Here is a 12,797-nt window from a genome sequence, read left to right as displayed (position 1 = left end):
CTCCAGATAGTGAGTTTATCTAGTAATTTGCACTTAACTACTGCTCTGTATGGAAATTAGTTTCATGAACACTTGAAAGCTTAATTACTAATCAAGCATAGATTCAGCAGCACATTTCCACGTTCACTCTGTATTGTTATACTCCAGAATGACTGCACTCCAAAGAGTGTTTTTTCCAATCCTTTAAAACAAAAGCTTATTACAGAGTTCACTTAAATACTGTTTGCTAAAATATCGACTTCATACAAATGTTACAAAATTTATTAGGATACAGACATTGGTGTTTGTCCATACAAATAATGTGGAAGCTAGTCAATAACATTCCCATTTGTATAAAAAGCAGAAGTATCTGCCAAAGTCATGACTCATAAGCTGCTTGTTGGCTGTATTTAACAGCAGAGGAGCCTACAGTTGATTAGCTCTGCTCAAAGAATAAATAACATATCACTGCAGTCTAAACAAATTACTGACTAGTGTTTCAGGGAACATAGCATAATTCATGTGGACCAAGAAAGACTCCAAAATCCCAACTAACAGAAGAAGTCTTGTTAAGAGATTGAAACTAATGGTTCAGTTATCAAAAGTTTAGAGCAGTTATCAATTATGCACTGTTTATCTTTAAAGTCATGGTCAACTATCTATGGCTAAATTTTTACTTCAGTCTACCCAAGAACAAACAAGTGGCTATGTAATTATATTAATTGGTTCAGTGACTCATCTTCCTTGGATGACTAGCTAATTTTTTGCCTACAAATATTGCAGCAGAGAAGTGGGGATAGTGTGTTTGAGGACATGAGTTTTCATGAAGCATAAACATAAATTACAATGATCAAAGAATTGTGGTTACAACAATTAAACTATTTCTCATGTAATTCTTGACAACTGTCTAGGATATGAAGTGAGACTCCAATAGAAGCAGAATGAAAATACCTACTGGTAACCCCACATTCTGAGTTTGCGCTGCCTGGGCATACCTAAATAGTGAAGATGACCACATGATCCCAGATTACATCCACAACGCAGTCCTGAGTTTGATCAATATAATATAATTGACACTAATGCTATGCTGAGTAACAGTGTTTCCAGCGATGATAAAGACAATGCTCCATAACTTGCCAAGTTCTGAGGTAAGTCATGCACCAAAATAACTGACCTATCCTTACCCTTCTGAGCACGCACAATGCCAGCACTTGGTTTAACTCATCTGTTAGTAGTCTTTTCATAAAAAGAAAAGGAGTACTTGTGGAACCTTAGAGACTAACAAAATTATTTGAGCATAAACTTTCGTGAGCTAGATCATCAAGGACCTTCAACCTATCCTGAAGGACGACCCATCACTCTCACAGATCTTGGGAAACAGGCCAGTCCTTGCTTACAGACAGCCCCCCAATCTGAAGCAAATACTCACCAGCAACCACACACCACACAACAGAACCACTAACCCAGGAACCTATCCTTGCAACAAAGCCCGTTGCCAACTGTGTCCACATAACTATTCAAGGGACACCATCATAGGGCCTAATCACATCAGCCACACTATCAGAGGCTCGTTCACCTGCGCATCTACCAATGTGATATATGCCATCATGTGCCAGCAATGCCCCTCTACCTTGTACATTGGTCAAACTGGACAGTCTCTACGTGAAAGAATAAATGGACACAAATCAGACGTCAAGAATTACAACATTCAAAAACCAATTGGAGAACACTTCAATCTCTCTGGTCACTCGATTACAGACCCGAGGGTGGCTATCCTTCAACAAAAAAACTCAAAAACAGACTCCAAGGAGAGACTGCTGAATTGGAATTAATTTGCAAACTGGATACAATTAACTTAGGCTTGAATAGAGACTGGGAATGGCTGAGTCATTACACAAAGTAAAACTATTTCCCCATGTTATTTCTCCCCCCCACCCAACCCCCCACTGTTCCTCAGATGTTCTTGTTAACTGCTGGAAATAGCCTACCTTGCTTGTCACCATGAAAGGTTTTCCGCCCTCCCCCCCCCCCCCCCCCGCTGCTGGTGATGGCTCATCTTAAGTGATCACTCTCCTTACAGTTTTCAGAGTAGCAGCCGTGTTAGTCTGTATTCGCAAAAAGAAAAGGAGTACTTGTGGCACCTTAGAGACTAACAAATTTATTAGAGCATAAGCTTTCGTGAGCTACAGCTCACTTCATGCATCCGATGAAAATGCATCCGATGAAGTGAGCTGTAGCTCACGAAAGCTTATGCTCTAATAAAATTGTTAGTCTCTAAGGTGCCACAAGTACTCCTTTTCTTTTTGCGAATACAGACTAACACGGCTGCTACTCTGAAACTAGTCTTTTCATGTTCTTTATTACTAATTTTTTTCATACCATAGCATGTGCTTCCACCAAATGGGAAGTAATAGCTCCTAGGGAGCGAATGAATTAAACTAAGCAAAGAATTAATTATTTTTACAAAGAGATTTTTAAACATGAATATTAAATAGTAATCATTTTAATTAGTTGAAAATCTAAGAAGCATTTTGTTTTACAAAAAATTGTAAAGAGAAAGTTATGTGGTAATAGTAGCCTAAATATAAGGTAGAGGAAAACTTTCATACAGAGCAGACAATTTCAGTTCTTAGGATCTCGTCTAACACATCCACCAAATCAGCTGCACAGTTACATCAATACATGCAACTTGCGATTGAGAAGCTGAGCCACCCCTACCTAGGTTAGAACCCAGGTCTAGTTGGCATGACACAATGATGGAATTTTCCATCAGTAGAGGTTAGAACCACTTTGGTGGTCTTCCTTTCTGTTTTAAAGAGTGCTTCTCTATCATAATAAGACAGGGTAATCTGTAAAATGAAGATGCTGCCCCACCGCAATGATAGTGTATTCAAATTGTTTCGGGACATAGTCTGAACATGGTAAAAGGGCTTGAACTGAATTTAGCTGTGAATTATAACTTAAGTATAGGAAGCAAAAACAGAATTAATGGCTAATTTCCAATCCTTAAAGAGGTTAATAGTGAGGTTCCCTACACATAGACTTTATCTTGGGATGTATTTTTTTTTACTATTGACTTAGAAAGGGATGTTCATTTTGAGATGGCTGAATCTTTTAACCATCATTAAGCTTCATCAAGCTATGAAGTAAGGAACTCCTAAAAGAACCCACAGAATTGACTATCAATGATCAGTGAAATTCTGACTAGTGTAAGCTACTAGAATGCAAATAAGAAAGTATTGTTCAGTTATGATGGATCTGATATGTTATCAATTAGTCATAAGCTGCCAGAAAAGAGATCTAGGCTTTTGTGTTTTTTTTGTGGTTAGCTTGGGGAAGGGAGCTCATTGTTCATTAGTAACCAAAATAACCAGACATACTCTAGGTTCTATCATGAAGAGAAAAGATCACTGGATGACAGGGGAACATTATTTCACCCTAAAATACTGTGTTCAGTTTGGGTCACCTATCAAAAAAGGAATAGGAATAGAGAAAGTTTTGGGAACCACACCATAATTATAAGTAAAGCGGTTTCCCTAGGAGCAACTATCACCAAAATATAACTTATATATATAAATTGTGACTCATTTACAGCTGCCTGTAAATAATTTATAAATACTGTATCTTGATCAGGTTATTGTGATGTTTACTGTATGCCTATATTGAGTTAATTCAATAGCAGAATTGTCAGGAAATGCACTCAGGAAAGGGGAGTATACACACCTCTCAGTACAGAATAGCTATATTCATTGAGCCATTTTGTAGGATAGGATATCCTGTTAAATGGATCATTACTCAATTCTGATCTGGTAATTCTTTGTCACAATAAAATTGATAATCTTTTATTTCTCTTCATGAAACTTTGGTCATCTAAGAAATAAGTATTTTAATGGACAGTTCTAGAAATAAAGTGAACCCTGATCGTGCATAACCATATGGGTCTGAGTAGTCCAACTGAAGTTCCATAATTCCATTCCATTCTACCTGGGTTCTTATACCAGGCTTATCACAGTAGCAGCTGAGTGCTTTCCACTAATGCATTAAGCAACATAACTAACATTTGTCATAAGAAAAGGAGTACTTGTGGCACCTTAGAGACTAACAAATTTATTACAGCATAAGCTTTCGTGAGCTACAGCTCACTTCATCGGATTGATGAAGTGAGCTGTAGCTCACGAAAGCTTATGATCTAATAAATTTGTTAGTCTCTAAGGTGCCACAAGTACTCCTTTTCTTTTTGTGAATACAGACTAACATGGCTGCTACTCTGAAACCTAACATTTGTCATGTATTTCTATTCATTTTCTCCCCAGAGGGAGAAGTATGTGCTACGGAGTGTTTTGTTTTGGAATTTAGGGTATGTCTAGACTACAAACCTAAGTCGACCTATATTAGGTTGATTTACAGCTACGGCAGTAATTACTGCGGTGGTACACGTCCACACTACCCTCCTGCTCTGAAATTGACAAAAAAAAGGTGATATAAGGGTCACAGGATCAACACAGACACTGCTTTGCCCTAACTACACCAACTCCATCTCTCATGGAGGTGGAGTTATTATGTCGGTGTAATAGGGCACTTACATTGGTGGGAGGAAGGCTGTAGTGTAGACGCTGACATAATTTGATTGACATAAGCTGCCTTATGTCGATCTAACTGTATAGTGTAGACCAGACCTTACTCTCTCTTGCTCTAACGTATACACCTAGGTATACATTAATGTTTGAGAAGGCAAGATCAAAGAATTATGCCTTGCATTTGGAGCTGAAGGGGGTTAGGTTTAGTAATGGTACCTTGTGCCTGGCAAATTCTTTCCACAGGTTTGGGCCAGCCTCTGAGAAAGCTCTGTCTCCTAAAGCTTGTGTGCTTAAAGTTAAGTATGTTTTGGATTGCAGGATCAGACTGAGGACCAACTTAACAATAGTTCAAATAAATGTTCTTATTTTACCAAGATATACCCTTATCCATTTACAAAGATGCCCAACCTCACATGCAAACAATTTTGAGTACTTAAGCCTGAAGCTTACATTCTTCAAATAACTTTGCTGTGAGCAATATTTAAGGAATTGTTGTCTGACATAGCAAAGAGAAAGCATTCCAATCTGAGAGTAAACAAAATAGAAGAGTAGAGGGGAAGAGATATTTTACTTCTGTGAATTTCATGTAATATTGGTTTGATAAAAATCGGCTCGCAGGTTGCAAAACACTAGATTAGACTTAGTTTCCCATCTGGAAGCTGGACATGCCTATTACTATGGTAGTGACTAATAGCAACTTAAGTAAAACCTGCTAATGCAATGTAGTTACCAATTCAACACAAAGCCATTATATCAAGCAGTCTACCAAAATGACTGATCTATGTAATTAGCTTATTTCATTTAAGAGGAGGTAGGTTAAAATCATTCCTAATTTAATTCCATTGTCCTGAGGAGTTTAACTTTAAAGTTTTGGACTTTACCATTTTATTGACCTGAATCTATATTTACTGAAAATCCCTTTTAAAAAAGTGAACAGTTAAGCATAAAACAAATAACCAAAACACTTTTTAAAAAACTTTCTGGAATGTATCAGATGTGTCAAGTCCTCTCAAATTCCCCTATGAATCTCTAGAATACTAATAAAGATCCCTCACACTGAGACAGGGAAGTAAATAAAGTTGTGAATAAGGGAGAAGACCTATCCTGAGTAAACCTGCCATTCAGGAATATTCCATCACATGGGCTCATTAGAGCAGGCAGACTAGATAGGAGTGAAGACATCTATAAGCACAAAGTGTAAGTGCTTTCTCTAGCTGAAAGAAACCCCATCTTGATTTCTGCATGTTAAGTGAGGGCAAAGGAAAGCTCTGGTGAAATATGTAGGCCTTGAAGCACCCATCTACTTTTAACATTTTTGTTAAACTTTCTTGTACCTTTCTGTAGTATGGCATTTGGCCCCATTTTATGTACCTTTCAGCAGTAAAAGATACAGTCTACTTTCTACACTGAGAGTTTTCATCCTGATTTCTATCAGTGAAACCTATTCAACTCAGACATTTCTGTCACTTTTCATCTCCTGATTTGAACTATGTAATGGTAAAAAGAAAAGGAGTACTTGTGGCACCTTAGAGACTAACAAATATATTTGAGCATAAGCTTTCGTGAGCTACAGCTCACTAGTTTATCTGGTCTGACATCAGATCACACATCCTTCTGTTTCCTTTCCTTTTAGATATTTGGGTTCTTCAATGAGTTGGTGATATTTGTGCTTCTTATCCTCCAATGAATGCCAACAATCTCTTTCAGAATAATCTAATCCAAAACAAAGTAACACCTCTTCCTAGAGTGAATGTTTTTCACTTGATTGCAGGAGAGTAAATGAGAGTAACGGATTTTCTGTTTCCTCAAAAACCCACTCCTGGAAGTCTCTAGAAAAAGAACACTTGCCTATAATAGACCTCAAGCCTCTGCACATGACCTGTCCTAAAATGATTTTTTTTCTAACTCTCTTTAAATATAACTTTTCTTATAATACAACAACACTCTCATCTTTGGTTTAAGACTCTCTCATCTTTGATTTAAGGACTCAGTCATTTATTTTGAGCCTCTACTGATATCATAATTCGGGGAATCTGTCTATGAACAACTTATGAATTGTCTGAAATAATGTGTATATACAAACTTCATTGTAAGGATGCTGAGTCTTCTCTGTTTTTTGTTTGTTTTTGTTCTGTTCTGTTCTGTTTTGTTTTATTTTTTAAAAAACTCTCCATCATGGACTGAAATTCTATGCTCTCTTAATACAGGCATGGGGTAATTAAACCTTGATGGTCTTCTATTCAAATGCAGGCACTCTAGGACAATGAGTTGGCTGGTATCCAGAAGTACCAATCTGCACAGGTGGGCTGGTAACCAAACAACTGATCACCTGATATGGCGTTTGAGGTGGCAAGACAGATTATCTGACATAGGGAATGGAAGTTACAAAAGGAAGGTTCTCTCACCTGCCATTTTAGAGATAGAAAAGAGACCAGAAATAGAAGATAGTATAATGGTGGAATGACAGCACACTCCATGATCCTAGAAGAAACCATGAGGTACAGGAGGGAGGTCCAGGAGTGGTGACTGGAACCCTGAGAGAACACTGACCCAGCTCCCAAAGAATGCTCACAAGTGGTGAGGAAACTTAGGTAGAGGATCAGAGGGGTAGCCATGTTAGTCTGGATCTGTAAAAGCGGCAAAGAGTCCTGTGGCACCTTATAGTCTAACAGATGTATTGGAGCATAAGCTTTCGTGGTGAATACCCACTTTGTCGGATGCATGTAGTGGAAATTTCCAGAGGCAGGTATAAATATGCAAGCAAGAATCAGGCTAGGGATAACGAGGTTAGTTCAATCAGGGAGGATGAGGCCCTCTTCTAGCAGTTGAGGTACACTAGAATCCCTAGCCTGATTCTTGCTTGCATATTTATACCTGCCTCTGGAAATTTCCACTACATGCATCTGATGAAGTGAGTATTCACCGCTTATACTCCAATACATCTGTTAGTCTATAAGGTGCCACCGGACTCTTTGCCACTTAGGTAGAGGATATGTCCTTGAAGGGGTAAATTGTAAACCAGAGTGCCCACCACCTGGGTGATGCCCAGGAAAAGGGTGTATTTAAGCTATTGTAGTGTACTGGTGGTGTCAGCAACAGTTTTGGGGAGCTGGAGTAACTGGGCCATGGGGTCTCCCTTGTATGGAAGATATCAAATGGATGGTCTGTGCTCAGGAAGTGTACTAGAGTGACTAAAGAAAGATAGTGCTGTAGTTTACTCTGAGCAAGGGACGCTGAGGAGCATATTGGTTCAGTGTTGGTATCCAAATACAGAAGCCTGGTGATTGTCCAAGGGGAGCTTGACAACCACACTTTCTCTGATTTATTAGTCTAAACATAAACCCCTACTTAACATTATTTTCTCTACCCTTTTACTGTCTCTCAGACTTTTCCCCTAGAGCACTGAAGAAAAACATAGTACTCCAAATAATTTGCTCCTCTTTGTCTATCTATTATCTGAACCAGGAGCAACTTCTTTATAATCCTGCTGCATTGACCCTCAGTCACATGACCTACAAGCAATTCTTCTATAATCTTGCTATCATATGACTCTGTCATGTCCTTAAAGGGCCAGAACATGGAACAAAGAGAAGCTGGACCCAGGCCAGTCCTTAAAGGGACAGCATGCATGGTAGCATTCCAGCTATCACAGCAACTAAGGGAAATTATACCTGTCTTTGTGACGCCTATCTTTGAAAATAATATCTGTAGCTATGTTTTCCCTTCACCCTACCCCCTCAAAAGGGGGAACTTCTGCTAAAGCTGCTATTTGTTGGGTACATAAAGACAAAAATCTATTTCTGTTGTCTTGCCTTCAAAAGTGTCTTATGAAATAGATCACACTTGAGAATTGAATCACTCATCCTCTTGGGAACTTAGGTTCTCTTCCAAAAGTAAATTTGAGAATATATTGTGCCTGGGAGGAAATATTGTTCTGCAGAGGTGTTGTAATATTTTGGAGCTTTCATTAGTTTTGTCAAAGATACTCTCTCTACATGTCCCTGGGAGATGAATATATCACATAAGAGAGATGTTGCATAACTAACTGCAACATTGCCTTAGTTTTAGTCATTTTGAATGTTAAGGATTCTTACTTTCAGCTCCATGTAATTAATGTGGGAAAAAGATGCCAGCTAAGGGCACATGCCTCCTTGGTAGACATTTATTCACTAGATTATCTTGTATAATAAATTTCAATCTGTCTCCAAAATTCGATCTAGAGCATTAACATTTCTTGAGGGTTTTTCTACTTTTTCATCTGAAGCAACCATCAATTTATTTCCTCTCTTTGTGAACCAACTTTCTTTGTCATGCCACTTGCCAGATCTAACTTCCTGTCATGAATCTTAGAGACTCTCCATGAAAGTCTCGAGAAAATAGAAGCCTGAAGGCAATAAGACCAGTTATGGACACAGTGTGCTAGGAAAGAACTAAAAGTGGCTTCTGTGATTTTTAAATGACTCCATCTTTTCTGACTCGCTGACTGTAAGTTTTTCATCTTGCTGAATTAGTCTGACAGTATCAAGAAGCAAAGAAAGGGCGTCTGGATGTGATGCATTACTGTGTTGTAAAAGCTGCATACAGTATCCATTGAAGACTCATTCTTCTAATTTACGTAAAATTTCCCCTTTCTGTGTGACATTTCCAAATGTAGCTTTTTTGGGGGTGGGGGGAGAGTTTATGCAAAATGGTTCTGACTTTTTGGAGTACAAACATAATTTTTCCATTCCAAAGAAATAGAACTTTTAAAAAATCTCTCAAACTGTTCAGAACCCATTTCAAATTGTTATTGGCTATTTGACCAGAACTGTTAACCAGTGTTTGGGGATATGCAGGATATTTTCTGTTGGGAGAAGTGGCTGAATATGAGTCGGGCATATTCCTGCATGAAATCCTGTTTATTTACAAAAATGTACTAAAAAATCCTGTTTGCCTGCACATTGCAGAAATAAGCAACAGCAGGCAATTTCCTTGATCGCATTGCCTACATCTGCTCCTCCAGTCAGTTCTGTGCCCCAAGGAGCTTTGTTTATCTGTTCCCTCTTCAGGTCACTTTCATGACTACTTCTCTAAGTGTTTGCCACCTTTTTATTGGCTTTCACTTCTACCACACACAGACAATCCAACCCAAAACTCAGCCTGCCTTTACAATCAGGGAAACACCTGTTAACCTATTTGGGTTGTTCAGGCTTTGCAATGTGGCTGACTGGCTTGGGCAGCAGCCTCCAATTGTGACAACTAGCATGTGACAGTCATCTCAGAACCCATAGATGTGAGTTCATAGAGCTGTGGACCCTTACATCAATAAAAATATCTTCAGAAAGAAGGGTGCTTAGCACTTCTATTAGCTTTAAACCAGTGTATAGATCAAAGACCCACTTGATGACAGCTGTAAACACCTTCTAGTGTGATGTGATTTTAAAGAAATGTGCATGCTCCTATAAAAGAGTTCTTCTTTCATTCATCCCCACCAGAATGCTATCAACTGAAAGCTGGGTTGCCATTTTCTAAGCTAGTCCATTTAATGAGTGTCAATTGTCAACACTGTATGACTCTTACTTTCTGAGGTCTCATCACTCCTGTAAGAGATATTTCTTCTTCTGCAGATGGAGTAACTGAAGCACAGATGCTACCAGATTTGGTTATGGGCACATGAGATGTCTGGCGGAAATGGGAACAAATTGCAGCACCAGTATTGCAGAATAGAAAATGCTGCACAATGCAGAAACATCCCTCTCTCTCTCTTACTATGTTCCACAGAAATGAAGAGGAGTGGGAGAATGTATTCCTTTTGGAAAAAACAACATATAAAATTAATGTTCAGACTCAGGATATCTTTTCTGTTTTGCAGACAGATATTTATCTTTACTTTTAGTACATATATGCTGAAAAAATCCAAACCTTAGAGAAAGCATAAGATTAAAAGGGGTAAAAATAGAAACTGTAACAGCCAAATCCTGGAAGTTGCTCAGCTTTTTCAGTGTCCATTAAATTTTAACAGCTTTTGGGATTTGGCTCTAGGTCAGTAAAGGTACTTGAGACCATTATGACAAAATTTAAAAAATGGAATATGCATTACAACATAGTATCTGTGCATGTATCTAATGATGTAGAAAAAACACAAGAGAAAAAGTGTTTAGTTGTGATACTCTCTCCACGTATATAATGAAAAGATTAGATCAACTCCTGTAGAAAAATGTATCTTGTTGAAACAAAAGTTATGTATTGCAAACTAAGAGGCATTGCTGTCCCATATTCAGAGAAGGCAGTCATGTCTTGTTGTAACATAGTGTTACTCAAAATTAGAATATTAACCTAGGCTCTCAATAATACCATCAGTGAAGGGAGGGACATTCTGTGGAAAGCTAAAAGGGAAAGCAGGAAAATTGCTTGTCAAGGACGTTGGAGCAATCCCTACTGTGCACAAGTAATTGCATAATAAATATTAATAGAACCAAATTCTGTATCAAGTAGTACAACAACAGATAAAGGCTTTTGCAAAATTAGTAGGTGGCACAAACAAGGAGATAATTAATTTAGCTGCATCTTTATGCAGGACATGAACTATAAAACATCTTGACCCCATTAATCTTGAAGATCATGAAAACTTGTACATTGTTTTGTCTATCTCTTTTAAATATCTTGGGACCATCTAGTTTAGCTAGTCCATGAAAGCTATGCTTAGTCATTGTATTGCATTGATGGTTCCTCAGTTAAGCTAGAGTGGAAAAAGATGATGACTCAGTAGTCATATTTGCAGGCAGAGTAGAAAATATCCATTTTAATATCTGAATTTCTGAAAGTATAATAGCTCATAATTAGGGAGAACAAACCCACACCAGGCTAGGGCAAGGAAGAGTTAATGGTCCATCCATTTGGGTTTGAATTCACAGCTCCTGCCACAGTACCAAACCTGCAGGGAAGGCCATTCAGTTGGAGCAAAAATGAAGTCTTTAAGGGCTTTTGCATTCGAGGGAAGATGGCAGCTTAGAAATATTGAAGTAAGAAATCTATTTGGAAAATGGCTTGTAGTTAAATCAGTTTTTCTATTTTTATTTTTGTTAATGTAGTTAAGTTTCAGTAGGTAGCTGAATTTCAGTTCTGTATACTTTGTGTATTCTCACTTCCAGCTATTGCTCAATCATGTAGTTAAAGAGAAGCTAGCTTGTAGTTTGTGGAAGTTTTATTATTGTGTGATAGAAAAATCTGCATGTAAACAGTGTAGTTCTCTGGACTGGAGCCAATGTGTATGTTGAATTGGGAGGCATAGGACCCCACCGAACTACAGTCAACTAAATATTTAGCCTTCTGTTGGGTAAACAAAATTTGCAACGAAAAATCCTTTGTAAAAAGAAAAACAAGTTGGAAATTTTTGTTTTTAGAAACAAACAAAAAATCAGTATGTTTCCTTCAGGTCTTTGCTATCCTTTTGCAACAAACTTCTCATAATACTATCACTTTTTAGAAAAGTTGAATGGCTCACAAATATTGACTTATACTACTGACAATCTGATAACCTCATGTGAATTTTCTCTTGCTATGAAAATATGCAAAGGAAAAATTGGGGGAGTGTGGGAAGGAGAGCAGAAATTCAGTCATGATCTAAAATAGAAGGGTAAACGGTCCAAAATATGGTAGTTGCTGGCAAAATGGTGCATCTTCCTCTAACTTTGCATTCAGTGGGTATGCACAATTAATCTTGATTGTGTCAAAGAGTTAGAAATTGCTTGTAGCAAGAAAAGCAACTAATTGGAGGGAGTAATAGAGACATACTAAATAGCTATATCAAGTCCTGGTTTCAAAACACTGGATAAATAACTTCACACTTAAATTGAACTATCCTGCAATTAACACTCCCACTAGAACCCGCATAGAGTATATTCCTTGGTTTACATCCATTTCTTAACAGAGGAAGTGACCCAACAGAGGCTGACATTTTCTTTTAAAGATACTATTTAGGACCCATGGAAAAGAAGCCTTTGAGGAATTCCACCATGATTTCAACAATTTCCATCCCACCATCAACCTCAGCCTGGACCAGTCCACACAAGAGATCCACTTCCGGGACACTACGGTGCTAATAAGCGATGGTCACATAAACACCACCCAATACCAGAAACCTACTGACTGCTATTCTTACCTACATGCCTCCAGCTTTCACCCAGATCACACCACACGATCCATTGTCTACAGCCAAGCTCTACGATACAACCACATTTGCTCCAACCCCTCAGACAGAGA

Source organism: Dermochelys coriacea, chromosome 9 (assembly GCF_009764565.3).
Source record: "Dermochelys coriacea isolate rDerCor1 chromosome 9, rDerCor1.pri.v4, whole genome shotgun sequence".
NCBI classification, from domain to species: Eukaryota; Metazoa; Chordata; order Testudines; family Dermochelyidae; genus Dermochelys; species Dermochelys coriacea.
Note: the sequence above shows the minus strand (reverse complement) of the source record.